A 15,000-nucleotide genomic window follows, 5' to 3' on the forward strand; every position below is an offset into this window, starting at 1 on the left:
TGTTGGGGGACCAAAGGGCTTCGCTTGCCCTCAGGGAAATGACCAGTATCGCTCGCCTGCAACCTGCCGAAGATGGCTCTCCTCGTGAGGTAAACCTACTTCATGCCCTTTGCTTATGCCGTTTACCCAAACCTGTACGCGCTGCCATACCCGATGTCGATTGTTTACTCATAAAGGACTTGATGACCAAAGCCGACACCCTTGTGGACAGCTATTTCACGACCTTCAAGACCTCCATCAACGCCTCCACTCCTGACGAAGAGGACGCCTATTCAATGTCAACCGAAGCTGACATGAATGCCGTAGGACATACATGCCTACCCTGTGACGTGCCGGAGCGGCAACAATGCTACCCATCACCCACCACTCGCTCACTCCCCAACCAAGAACTTCTACAGCCACTTACTGCCGGCCATTAGCCGCAGCTTTGCTACCACCACTACAGATTCGAGGCAGCCGCGAAGAAATGTGCTAAGGATTGTCAGTGGCGAAAAGATGTGTAAGTAGGCCATCACTCGTGGCGGTGGCCTCCCGTGTTTCTAATCTTTTCTTTTTACCGATGCAGGAACGGGGGTGCGATTTTAGGTAGACACGGGTGCTTGTCGTTCTCTTTTGCCAAGGGAACTCTTCAGGACACGACGTAGTCTTTCTACGTCTGCCGACCTCCGCCTGGTAGCTGCCAACGGATCTGCGATACCCACCTACGGTTACGAGAACCTCACATTATCGTTTGGAAACGGTAAATTTAATTGGAAGTTTCTCGTTGCTGACGTCACATTGCCAATCCTCAGTGCGGATTTCCTCTCGCATTTCCACCTTTTGGTCGATGTCGCCCACCGAAGATTGGTCAACGCAGGCTCGTACTTGTCGACACCTCTTCAACCATCCCCCTCTAACCTTGCTCTCCACATCAGCGCACCCACAGATGCCTACACCCACCTCCTCACGTCGTACCTGGAAGTTTTCCGTTCAGAACTTCGCCAAAAACCCACGGCTCCTGCCAAGCACGGTATTTATGACCATATCAAGTCGACAGGACCCCCAGTCTTCACAAAATTCAGACGTCTTGCACCAGATTGATTGGCAGCCGGCAAACAGACGTTTGCATGGAGGAAATGCCAAAAGGCCTCCAGCCCATGGTCGTCACCCTTATACATCATTCTGAAGAAAGACGGCTCCCTCCCTCCGTGCGGGGATTACAGGCGCCTGAACATGCAAACAGAACCAGATCAGTACCCCCTCCCAAACATCGCCGAGGTGTCCTCCTACCTGCACAAAGCGAAGGTTTTCTCCACGATAAAACCTCCTGAAGGGATATTATCAGGTGCCTATGAACCCAGAAGACATCCCCAAGACCGCCATCACCACTCCGTTTGGTACATACATCTTCAATTACTCCTGTCTCATGGATGGCATCTTAGGGGATCTCCCCTGCTGTGTATGTTATGTGGACGACATACTTGTGTTCTCTTTCTCAAAAGAGGAACACCTCCGTCACCTGCGCATCGTGCTCGACCACCTGCAACAAAACGGCCTTGTAGTCCGGTACGACAAGTGTACCTTTGGCGCCAACGAAGTGTCGTTCTTAGGGCACTGCATCACTCCTGAAGGAGTCCATCCCCCCCCCCTGAGAAGGTAGCAGCCGTTCAGAAATTTCCCAGACCCTCGATCGTAAAAGCTCTGCAGGAATTCTTGGGCATGATCAACTATTACCACCATTTTCTGCCATCCATTGCAGCCACTCTTGCTCCCCTCTACGCCTCCCTCAAGGACAAGCCAAAAGACCTGAAGTTTGGTCCCCTTCAAGAAGCGGCCTTCTGCAATGCAAAGAATACCCTATCAACCGCTGCTGCTCTCACTTTTCCCATCCCTCATGACCCTCTCCTTCTCTCGACCAATGCCAGTAACGTCGCTATTGGTGCATTACTCGAACAGGTGGTCAACGGCTCACCCCACCTATTGGCCTTCTTCAGCAGAAAACTGTCCAAGGTAGAATTGGGTTATTCTAACTTCGATCGCGAATTGCTGGCGGTGCACTTGGCTATCCGTCACTTTCACCATTTCTTAGAAGATATGCCCTTCATCATTCGCACAGACCACATGCCTCCTGTGTACGTCTTCACTCGACAGTCTGAGGCTTGGTCCGCCCGTCAACGCCGACATCTCTTCGCCGTGGCTGAATACAATTGCACCCTTCAACACGTCCCTGGGAAAATGAATCCCGTTGCCGATGCCCTGTCAAGAAACACGTTGGCTGCCGTTCAACTGGCATGGGATTACAACGCCTTGGCTGAAGCCTAACGACAGGATCCAGAGTATCAAGCATGTAGGGCATCCTGCACATCCGTCTGTTGGAAAGACATCCCCCTCGACGACTCCTCTGTGACATCAGTACTGGTAGACCGCGACCGTGGATTCCTGCTCCCATTCGCCGACAGGTGTTTGATTTCATTCACGGCCTTTCACATCCCCCATGCTGTTTTACTGCCAAGCTGCTGAAGACGAAGTTCATTTGGCACAGCATTTCTGAGGATGCTAAGGATTGGGTCCGTGCGTGTACTTCTTGCCAAACTTCCAAAGTACATCGACACACGGATTCATACATACATACATATATATATATATATATATATATATATATATATATATATATATATATATATATATTTAATATATATATATATATATATATATATATATATATATATATATATATATATATGCTAAATTTTGTACATTTCGACGTGTTTTTCATATTCAAATAAGTCATATATTATACTCCTCCTAATATTTGGATCCTCATACCATCTATATGGTATGTCACTGTTAACTTCCCCAGCTGCTCAAAAGCTATTGTCTTTGAGTTGATTCCCCCTTGGGTCTCTGATCCCTAGGTTTAGAGAGAATCAAGATATTAGGAATATAATATATGGCTTACTTTAATATATATATATATATATATATATATATATATATATATTATATAATATATATATATATATATATATATATATATATATATATATATATATATATATATATATTTATGTTTGTGTGTGTATACAAGTGTTCTTATATATGTGGATGCACTTGTATATATATATGTTTATATATTTATTTATGTATACATATATATATATATTGTATATATATATATTATATATATATATATACATATATATATATATATATATATATATATATATGTATGTATATATATATAAATGAACAAGATTGAAATGTTTGAATAGGATTTTCTCTCTTACTGGAAGAACTTTCCCCATTGTTTTCACATTTATTTATTCCCCTTTAAGCTGGGTCTTTCCCTAGAAACCTTCTCTACCTCAAAGAGCTAAAAGGGGATGCCCCTCCGGGCGAATCCTTAATTAAGTTGGATGTCTGAGATTCAATGTTGGGTTGGATTGAGTCTCTTACCTTCAAGAAGGGTTTATGAAGAGAGAGAGAGAGAGAGAGAGAGAGAGAGAGAGAGAGAGAGAGAGAGAGAGAGAGAGACTGACTATTTAATCAGTACGATTCTGGATGCAGTGACAATCATCATCATCATCTTCATCTCTTACGCCTATTGAAGCAAAGGGCCTCGGTTAAATCTCGCCAGTCGTCTCTATCTTTAACTTTTGAATCAATACTTCTCCATTCATCATCATCTACTTCACGCTTCATAGTCCTCAGCCATGTAGGCATGGGTCTTCCAACTCTTCTAGTGGCTTATGGAGCCCGGGAGAAAGTTTGGTGAACTAATCTCTTTGGGAGGGTGAATTGCATGCCCGTATCATCTCCAACTACCCCTCACCATGATCTCATTCACATATGGCACTCGAATAATCTCTTATAGTTTCATTTTTAATCCATTTAACTCCAAATGTTCTTCTGAGGACTTTGTTCTCAAATCTACAAAATCTGTTGGATATTGTTTCATTTTCATACGAAGACTCGTGTCCATACATTAACACCGGTCTCACTAAACTGATATATAGCCTGATTATTGTTATTATTATTGTTATGATTATTATTATTATTATTATTATTATTATCGGCCAAGCTACAACCCTAGTTAGATAAGCAGAATGCTACAAGCCCAAGGGCTCCAACAGGGAAAACAGCTCGGTGAGGAAAGGAAATAAGAAAACTACAAGTAACCAACAAGCAAAATAAGATATTTTAAGAACATCAACAACATTAAAATTGATTTTTCATATATGAACTATAAAAAACAAGAGGGAGAGAAATAAGGTGGAATAGTGTGCTCGAGTGTACCATCAAGCAAGAGAACTTTATCCAAGACAGTTAAAGACAGTTAAAGACCATGGTATAGAGGCTTGCCATAGCTAAAGAGTCTCTTCGACCCTTGCTAAAAGGAAAATCGCTACTGAACAGTTACATTGCAGTAGTTAAGCCCTTGAGAGAGGAAGAATTATTTGGCAATCTCAGTGTTGTCATGTGTTTGAGGACAGAAGAGAATACGTAAAGTATAGGCCCGACTATTCGATGTATGTGTATGCAAAAGAAAAATGAGCCGTAAGCAAAGAGAAGGATCCAATGTAATACTTTCTGGCCAGTCAAAGGATCCAGTAACTCTCTAGCGGTAGTATCTCAACGATTTGATTTCCAAATTTTCCTTAACGTAGCCATTGTCTGATTTGCTATTTTCAATCTTTGATAACACATCCAATCTCTCCCAACGGAAGTCTTAAATTTCTGTTATGAACCAAGAATTCATTTCCTATTTTTACCGACTTTAATCATATTTCGGATGATATTCCTCCCTAATGTCAGAGGTCTCTCTCTCTCTCTTTGCTGGATTTCCTTTCAAAGCGTCCCACAGGTGCGTCAAAGCGTATACCCATTTACTGTAGATACAAGACACTGTATTGAATCTGATTTGGAAGACGGGGTTCATATGAAAAGAGAAAAGCTGCTGAGGAATTGAAGCTAAGATACAAAGCAGTTTGTATCTGTCACGGCCAACATTTGAGATCACTTGGTATTTTTTTTTTTCTTCATGCAATTAACAAGGGCCACCTGAAAACTAACTAGGTATTACACACACACACAAATCGAAAGTAAATACACGTAAAATAAGGCAGACAAGGCAGTAAAAAAGCAATATTGTGAAAGGCTGACAAAGGAGAAGGTGAATGGAAAGTAGTTTTCTTTTTCCCCCTCCCTCTTGCCAGTGCCCACCATCTCGTTTTCGATAAAGATGGCGACCAGCTGACTGACTCCCATCTCAGGTGAGGCTGATCAACTAAACTACGGCTTCGGTTCGTACCTTCCAGGAAGAAGAGCTCGATTGGATGTGGTACAAAATATCGAAAGATGATGCTCTCTCTCTCTCTCTCTCTCTCTCTCTCTCTCTCTCTCTCTCTCTCTCTCTCTCTCTCTCTCTCTCTCTCTCTCTATGTTATACAATCCCACTAAGTGGAGATGAAAATTCTGAAATTCTTTCAGCGTCAGAACGCAGCCTAACATACGACGATTTTCCCGGTAGAAGTGATTGAGGGTTTTCCTAACCTTTGCAACGGCGCCTCTGAAAAATTGGAGTCCATATCTCATGTGTTTTATGGCGTCTGGTTCCAATGTTCAACTGTTCACTCTTTCTTTTGGGTATATGCGCGTGTGTATATATAAATACACACTCACACACGCACACACACACACACACACACACACATATATATATATATATATATATATATATATATATATATATATACAAATACTGTTTTGGGTATATATATATATATATATATATATATATATATATATATATATATATATATATATATACAAATACTGTTTTTGGTTAAAGTTCTCTTGTTTGAGGGTACACTCCAGCACACTATTCTATCTTACTTTGTGTGTGTGTGTGTGTGTGTTGGGGAGGCTTAAAAGAAGGGCCATGGATGCCTGGTGGTTCATCAAGAGGTTGTCTTTTCCTTATCTGATTCTATTTCTTCTCAAAACCATCGTTACTGTCCTCCCTTCAGTCGAAGTGGCTATCCTGTAGGGTATTTAGCCTTGCATGGTGTATCGGCTCCTCCATGTTGACCAGGTTTTCCGACTTTTTCTATAGTCTATGGGTTTGATCAATCACTTTATTTATATTCCCTTAAAACAGATTGTTTTTGTTATAAATCTTGTTAATTTAGCTGTCAAGTATGATGTATCTTTTTCATTACCATCAATTCGTATGCTCTCTGGAGACATTGAACGAAATCTGGGACCAGTACATCTCAGATTTCGTAAATGTCGTCTACTTTATTGCAATATTCTTGGTCTTCATGTAAATATTCAAGACCTTACAGTTGCATACAGACAGTAGGATATTCTTTTGTACTCAGAAACTTTGGTTTCTAATATGAGGCACTCATCTGAGCTTATAACTGGTTTTAAGAAGCCAATAATGTTGAAATGTTATGGCATCCCTAGGGGCAGGGGAATGGCGGTGTATATTAGGACTGAGTACCCGTCTTCTCTTGAGTCCTGCTATGAATGTGGATGTCATGAGATTCAGGTAATAAAAGTTTGTGGTAGGCATAACAACTTCTATTTGTGTTCAATCTACTGGAATCCAGATATGGATGATTTCATCTTCGATTGTCTTCTTACCATTACGGCTAAGATACAAGAAGAGGATAGAAATGCTTCTTTTGTCTTTGTTGGTGATTTCAATGCTCACCATAAGGAGTGGTTAAGTTCTGTTCCTCCTACCGATCGCCATGGTAGTCTTTGCTTCTGAATCAGGCTGTGAGCAAATCATAAGTGAAGCTACTCACAGGTCTGGAAACTGATTGGACCTCGTATACACTGACTGGCCTGGCGTTATAACAAGTAAGGTTGGTTCTCCAGTCAGGACATCTGATCATGCCTTGATTTCTTTAGTAGTGAAGACTGAGCAGCCGGTCCCTGAAGTTTCGTACTCTTTTAAGATTTATATGAAATCACAAGCAGACTGGAATGTGATTTTGCATGATCTTTAGGGCTTGAACTGGTTGCAATTGTATAGTAGTGTTGATCCTGTAGTCCTTTTGAATGAGAATCTAGTCAACATGATTGATAGGCGTATCCCTTTTCGTATGCTAAGGTACCGAGCGAAGGGCAAACCAAGGTTCAATAATGATTGTAGACGTGCATATTTGGAGAAGCAGGAGGCCTATCATCTTTGGGAGGGTAACAGATGAGATATGACCTGAAATAACTATACTCAGATTCGAGCTTTTGCTCAGAGAGTTTATGCTTCAACTGAAAAGTAATACATCAAACCATAAAAGAAACAGTTTGTGGTACAACGCAGGAACATTAGTGGTGGACTACCCGTAAATCTGCGCTCTCTGGCGTAGATGCAACAGTTCCTCCTTTACGTAAACCAGATGGCTCTATCACTCACTGTCCAAAAGAAAAGGAAACCCTTTTACCTGATGTGTTTGACAGTAAGCAGAGGAATGAAAAACTCGAGCTTTCTCATTCCGGTTTTCCTGAGGCTAAACTAACTAGTTTAGCTTTTCGATCTCGTGAAATTAAAGTTCTGTTGATAAACCTTGATGCTTATGGAGCTGTAGATCCAAATGGGATTTTTCTTTTGTTTTTCATAACGAATTCAGATTTCCTAGCTCCAAAGTTATCTGTTATTTTGTGCAACTCAGCAAGAAGAGGAGTTTTTAGTACTTGTTGGAGAATTGGTAATGTTACTCCATTATATAAGTGTGTTTGCGGTAGCTCAAGTCCAACTGATTACCGCCCAATTTCCCTACCTCCCATATTATCTAAACTGATTGAACGTCTTTTGGCGAAATGTCTTAATAGGTTTGCTGAAGGTAATCATCTACTCCCTAGTTTGCAATTTGCTTTTCGTAAAGGCCTTGGAGCATATAATGCCCTTCTTACAATCTCCAATGTTGTACAGAAATTCCTTGTTTATGGTCAGGAAGTTTGTAGGATTGGCCTTGATATTGGTGCTTCCTTTGACCGTGTTAATCGTGAGGCCCTTGTTTTCAAACTCAAACAGTTGGACGTGGGTGGGCCGTTTCTGAGCATTATTATTGATTTTTTTTAAGTAATAGATCTCAAAGAGTTGTTGTTGATGGTCACCATAGTGAGTATAGGAATGTGTGATATCTGGTGTTCCACAGGGTAGTGTTCTTGTGAGTATAGGAATGTGTGATATCTGGTGTTCCACAGGGTAGTGTTCTTGGCCCATAATTTTTCATCTTATTTACACGTGACTTGTGGTTTGGCCTAGAAAACAAGTTTGTTGCATATGCAGATGATGCTACTCTCTTAGAATCAATTCCATCACCTGAATGTAGATCTGGGGTTGCTGAATCCCTTAATAGAGATCTAGCAAAAATTAGTGTATGGTGCAAATTATGGGGTATGAAGTTGAGTCCTAAAAAAAATCAAAGTATAATTGTAAGTAGGTCAAGGACAGCGGCTCCTCGGCATCTAGATCTCAGCATTGATAATTTTTATTTAACTTTGCATGAATCTTAAAATTTTAGGTGTGATTCTCGACTGCAAATTTACTTTTAAAAACACATTAGGTGTGTGTGTTCTTCAGTTGCTCAAAAGATTGACTTATTGAGAAAGTTTTTAAGATTTTTCTGGATCAAATCAATTCTGAAGAGGTGTTTTATTTCTTTCAGTCTACCGTGTTTCGAAACACGGTCTGTCCTTCAGCTGCTGATTCTCATCTTGACTTGTTGGACAGGAACTTACGGTCTATTAAATTTCTTATCCCTGATCTAGATATTAATCTCTGGCAGCGTCGTTCAATTAGTTCATTATGCCTGGTGCATAAGATTTTTCATAATTCTCACCATCCTTTACATTCAGATCTTCCTGGACAGTTCCATCCTGTTCGTAATACTAGGCATGCAGTTAATTCTCTAGTTTTATTCCATCTTTGACCAAGTTGTGGAATGGTCATCCTAATCGGGTAGTTGAATCAGTAGAATTTCAAAAGTTCAGAGTTGCAGCAAATGTTTTCTATGTTAAACAGGATAACATAAGTCTCTTTATAGTTATATGTGAATTATCTGTTTTAATTTTTTTTAATATTCTATTTTAATTTTATTTATTCCTTTGTTTCCTTTCCTCACTGGGCTATTTTCCCTATTGGAGCCCTTGGGCTTATAGCATTTTGCCTCTCCAACTAGGGCTGTAGCTTGGCTAGTAATAATAATAATGATATTCGTGAATGGAAAATCATTCAGCCTATGTATTTAAAAATACAAGTATTTTTGTATCAAATTTTCACCACCATAACCTTTATATTAAAGTGTAGTTCCAAAACTCAATATAGTCTTGAAGAAGGGTCACGAAGTGATCCGAAACACGTATCGACACCAAACAATAAATGGAGAAAAGTAAATGTATTTCTGCTGTTATCCTGAAAACTATCTCTCCGAGGAGAAGCTGTCTTCGATTTTTTAACTCTTCTGAGACGTTGTCTATTCATTTTAAACGTAGAGTAATGTGTACAAGTACCACATATATATATATATATATATATATATATACATATATATATATATACATATATATATATATATATATATATATGTATATATATATATATATATGATAAATTTTGCACATTTTTACGTGTTTTTCATATTCAAATAAGCCATATATATTTTTGATATATTAATGTCTGGATTCTCTTAACGACCTCAGGATCAGAGCCCCAGGCGAAATCAAACAAAGACAAGAGCTTGGCTCTGGCCGGGAATCGAACCCTGGTCGGCAAGCTTATATAGACAGTGACTAACCCACTTGGCCACGAAGAAAGATAAAAGTCAATGACAATTCTACTGTACTTACACCTGTCGAATTCAGGTATTTTGTACTTAGAATTGAAATCAACCCATCTTCACCATCGTAGCTAATTGGTAGTTTGTTACTTGGCATTCAATTAATGATAAATTTTGCACATTTTTACGTGTTTTTCATATTCAAATAAGCCATATATATTTTTGATATATTAATGTCTGGATTCTCTTAACGACCTCAGGATCAGAGCCCCAGGCGAAATCACACAAAGACAAGAGCTTGGCTCCGGCCGGGAATCGAACCCTGGTCGGCAAGCTTATATAGACAGTGACTAACCCACTTGGCCACGAAGAAAGATAAAAGTCAATGACAATTCTACTGTACTTACACCTGTCGAATTCAGGTATTTTGTACTTAGAATTGAAATCAACCCATCTTCACCATCGTAGCTAATTGGTAGTTTGTTACTTGGCATTCAATTAATGATAAATTTTGCACATTTTTACGTGTTTTTCATATTCAAATAAGCCATATATATTTTTGATATATTAATGTCTGGATTCTCTTAACGACCTCAGGATCAGAGCCCCAGGCGAAATCACTCAAAGACAAGAGCTTGGCTCCGGCCGGGAATCGAACCCTGGTCGGCAAGCTTATATAGACAGTGACTAACCCACTTGGCCACGAAGAAAGATAAAAGTCAATGACAATTCTACTGTACTTACACCTGTCGAATTCAGGTATTTTGTACTTAGAATTGAAATCAACCCATCTTCACCATCGTAGCTAATTGGTAGTTTGTTACTTGGCATTCAATTAATGATAAATTTTGCACATTTTTACGTGTTTTTCATATTCAAATAAGCCATATATATTTTTGATATATTAATGTCTGGATTCTCTTAACGACCTCAGGATCAGAGCCCCAGGCGAAATCACACAAAGACAAGAGCTTGGCTCCGGCCGGGAATCGAACCCTGGTCGGCAAGCTTATATAGACAGTGACTAACCCACTTGGCCACGAAGAAAGATAAAAGTCAATGATACAAGATATTCCGGCTTTATCGATCCTTTAATAGATTGAAGGCTTTTGTATATATTCAGCATAGAATGATTTTTGGGTTATGGAACATTTATATTTGAACCCCTCTCTCTCTCTCTCTCTCTCTCTCTCTCTCTCTCTCTCTCTCTCTCTCTCTCTCTCTCTCTCTCGGAGGATGTTTGAATAATGTAGGGTGTGTTAGATACTTTTCTAAAAGTTAGTAATTTTATTACTGAAAACTTTTGTATTCTAAAGTATTTTTATTTTTAGTTTCTGAGAACTTGAGATGAGATAAAGTCTTTAAGTAAGTCTTTGTCGTCAAACTTTAAACTTTGAGACATTTTACCTTTTTTCAAAATTAAATTTGTTTTGGCATAACATTTTATGACTTTACTTCTCATTGGCATCATCTTTGGAAATGAAATGGAATCATAAGAAGGTTATTTGTATGAATTGCTAGTTGATGCTTCCAACGCTTTTGGTGATATGAAATTGCCTTTTGTCCCATTTTATTGTCTTTTAACTATGTTGATGGAAAAGTCTATTAGTTTCGCTGGTGATAGAGGTGTTGTTCGTTCATAGTTTTCATACTTTATCAATAAATTTAATTTAGAAATATTTTGATACCTATATATATATATATATATATATACATAGTATATATATTTATATATATATATATATATATATGTATATATATATATATATATATTTATATTCGTATTTACCGTATGCAGTATCTCCATAATAAAGAGCAAGTGTCTATATATATATATATATATATATATATATATATATATATATATATATATATATATATATATATATATATATACATACATACATACATACATACATAATTTTCCTGTCACCCTGAGCGGTAACCACTCGAAAACGACAATCTCACACAAATTGCCCAAAACTTTCCTATGGTAGTTAGGAAACGGGGAGGAAGTGGGACTGGTTGAATATGTCCGTGTGTGTATATCTAAATAAAATATTTGTATATATATAGATATATACATATATATGTATATATATACATATATATAATATATATACCTATATATAATATATATACAATATATATAATATATATATATATATATATATACATATATATATATATATATATATATGTATATATATGTATATATATATATATTTATATATATATATTTATATATATATATATATATATATATATATATATATATATATATATATATATATATATATATATTCCCAGACTCTTGCTCTTTATTGTAAAGGAGAGATATTGCATACAGCAAATACGAATGTATAAATATGTGTATATGTATATATATATATATATAAATTAAATATATATATATATATATATATATATATATATATTTGTATAGTGTATGTTATTGATGTTATTGTACACGTATGTCTAATCCTTTGAAAATGTATTAGAAATCTTAGAAGCTTTAATACTCTCGAAAGTTATAAGTAATAAACAAAGCATTATTATTTCCAATTGTCTAATAATTTGACAATATTGTCATGGGTCCGTTACTCGGTAACCCACTGTATTTCAATTACATCTCATTACTCTACCAAACATTGATCTTGATAATTGATAACCATTAAGGGAGGATTCATTTGTTAAGTTGCCAAGATTAATGGTTCTCCGAGTCAAAGAATAGGTTTGTAATGACGATGATAGATTTGATCATAATGATAATAGTGGTAATGAGGATAAAGGAATATTAGGAATCAACAAGCAATTACGTTTGCAATATCAATAGATGTCTTTTGTCACACCGATGTCGATCCCAGGAGTCACGGATGGTATTGCCATCAATAGTTCTTAATTCTCAATGCATGTTTGTTGGGGATCGTCTTAATTACTTAGTGGTGTTATTATTATTATTATTATTATTATTATTATTATTATTAATATTATTTACCACAAACAGTCATCAATGACAGTAAAAAGGAATGCCCTTCAAAATGTACAGGAGACCAACAAACTGTGATGAAACCAACGGACCTATTTCGGACGAGGTTAATTATTGGTTTAGTGTCTCTTATTTGTTGTCTAATCCCGGCAACGAGTGTGGCTGTCGAAAGCACCGGAAGCAGCAGGAAATGGCCTCAGTAATTACTTTCAACATCAAATGTTGTAATTAACATCAATTGCATCGCTTTAATGACGATGGGTCGGTCCAGGAACGATTTTGCTGGCAAATTTAAATTCTCTCTCTCCTCTCTCTCTCTCTCTCTCTCTCTCTCTCTCTCTCTCTCTCTCTCTCTCTCTCTCTCTCTCTCTCTCTCTCTCTCTATCTAAAATGTAGTTTTGGAGTGTAAATAGTTTATTATATCATGGTAGTGTAGGATATAATTTATTAAAGAGCTGTTTTTTAAAGGGACTAGACATGTTGCTATTTTCAAAAGTGGATCAAGACTAGAGGCAAGCAATTATAGACCAGTCTAACATCACATATTATGAAAGTGTATGAAAGGGTAATAAAAAAGAATATAATGAATAATTTGGTTAAAAATGATTTGTTTAATGTAGGTCAACACGTTTTTGTGCCCGGAAAAAGTACACAAACCCAACTGATAGCACACTATGAAAACATATATAAAAATATGATAAATGAAAAAGACACAGATATGGTATATTTAAGTTTTACAAAAGCATTTGACAAGGTTGACCATAATATACTAGAGAAAAAATGAGAAAGCATAATATTATGGGAAAGATAGGAAAATGGATAAAAGAATTTCTACAAAACAGAAAACAGATAGTGGTTGCAAATGACGAGAAATCAGATGAAGCTCAGGTAATATCTGGCGTGCCACAGGGTACGGTATTAGCTGCACTGCTGTTTTTTATAATGATCTCTGACATAGACTGTAATGTTAAAGACTCTGTAGTGAGAAGTTTCGCCGATGACACAAGAATAAGTAGAGAAATTACTTGCGATGAAGATAGGAACTCACTACAAAGAGATCTAAACAAAATATATGAATGGGCGGAGATAAATAGGATGGTGTTTACCTCCGATAAGTTTGAATTAATAAATTATGGAAACAGAAAGAATGGTATAAACATACAGGGGACTTAATAACGAGACAATCACAAACAAGGAAGCAATTAAAGACCTTGGTGTAATGTTAAACAGGAATATGTTATGCAACGACCAAATAGCAACACTGTTGGCTAAATGTAAAGCAAAAATGGGAATGCTATTCAGACACTTTAAAACAAGAAAAGCTGAACACATGATTATGCTTACAAAACTTATATACGTAGTACACTCGAGTACTGCAATATGATATGGTACCCACACTACCAAAAGGATATTGCACAAATAGAGAGTGTACAAAGGTCCTTTACTGCTAGAATAGAAGAAGTTAAGGACCTTGACTACTGGGAAAGAATGCAATTTTTAAAACTATACAGTCTAGAAAGGAGAAGAGAACGATACATGATAATACAAGCATGGAAACAAATTGAAGGAATTACTGAAAACATCATGGAGCTAAAAATATCAGGAAGAGCAAGCCGAAGTAGATTCAAAGTGCCCAAAACTATACCAGAAAAATTAAGGCACACAGGACATTAATCCACTATGCACCAGCATCGATAATGCAGCGACTATTTAATGCGCTTCCAGCTCATCTAAGAAACATATCAGGAGTGAGCGTAGATGTGTTTAGGAATAAGCTCGATAAACACCCAAGATGCATCCCAGACCATCCAAGACTGGAAGATGCAAAATACACCGGAAGATGCATTAGCAACTCTCTGGTGGATATACGAGGTGCCTCACACTGAGGGACCTTGGGGAACCCAAACATAGAATAAGGATATAAGGTACTCTGTATGAAGGTATACGAGGCAGCTGTTTAGGAATATCTGCTACTGTAGGGTTTTGCCTATTTTTGTTCCCATCGGTAATCATAACTGTTCAACATGAGCCTTCTGAGTCGCATGTCTACTTTGAATAGTTCATATTCCCGACCATTCCTGTAATTGAGCTTGTTTAGGCTGTGTTATCCACCTCGTAGTTGAAGAATTAAAGCATTTTAAGTCTTGCCCATTAGTTCATGTTAGGTTCAATACTAATTAATATTCTATAGGTTTTATTCGTTTTGTGACCTAATTGTGGAATGATCTGCATAAACGG

Source organism: Palaemon carinicauda, chromosome 19 (assembly GCF_036898095.1).
Source record: "Palaemon carinicauda isolate YSFRI2023 chromosome 19, ASM3689809v2, whole genome shotgun sequence".
In the NCBI taxonomy this organism is placed as follows: Eukaryota; Metazoa; Arthropoda; class Malacostraca; order Decapoda; family Palaemonidae; genus Palaemon; species Palaemon carinicauda.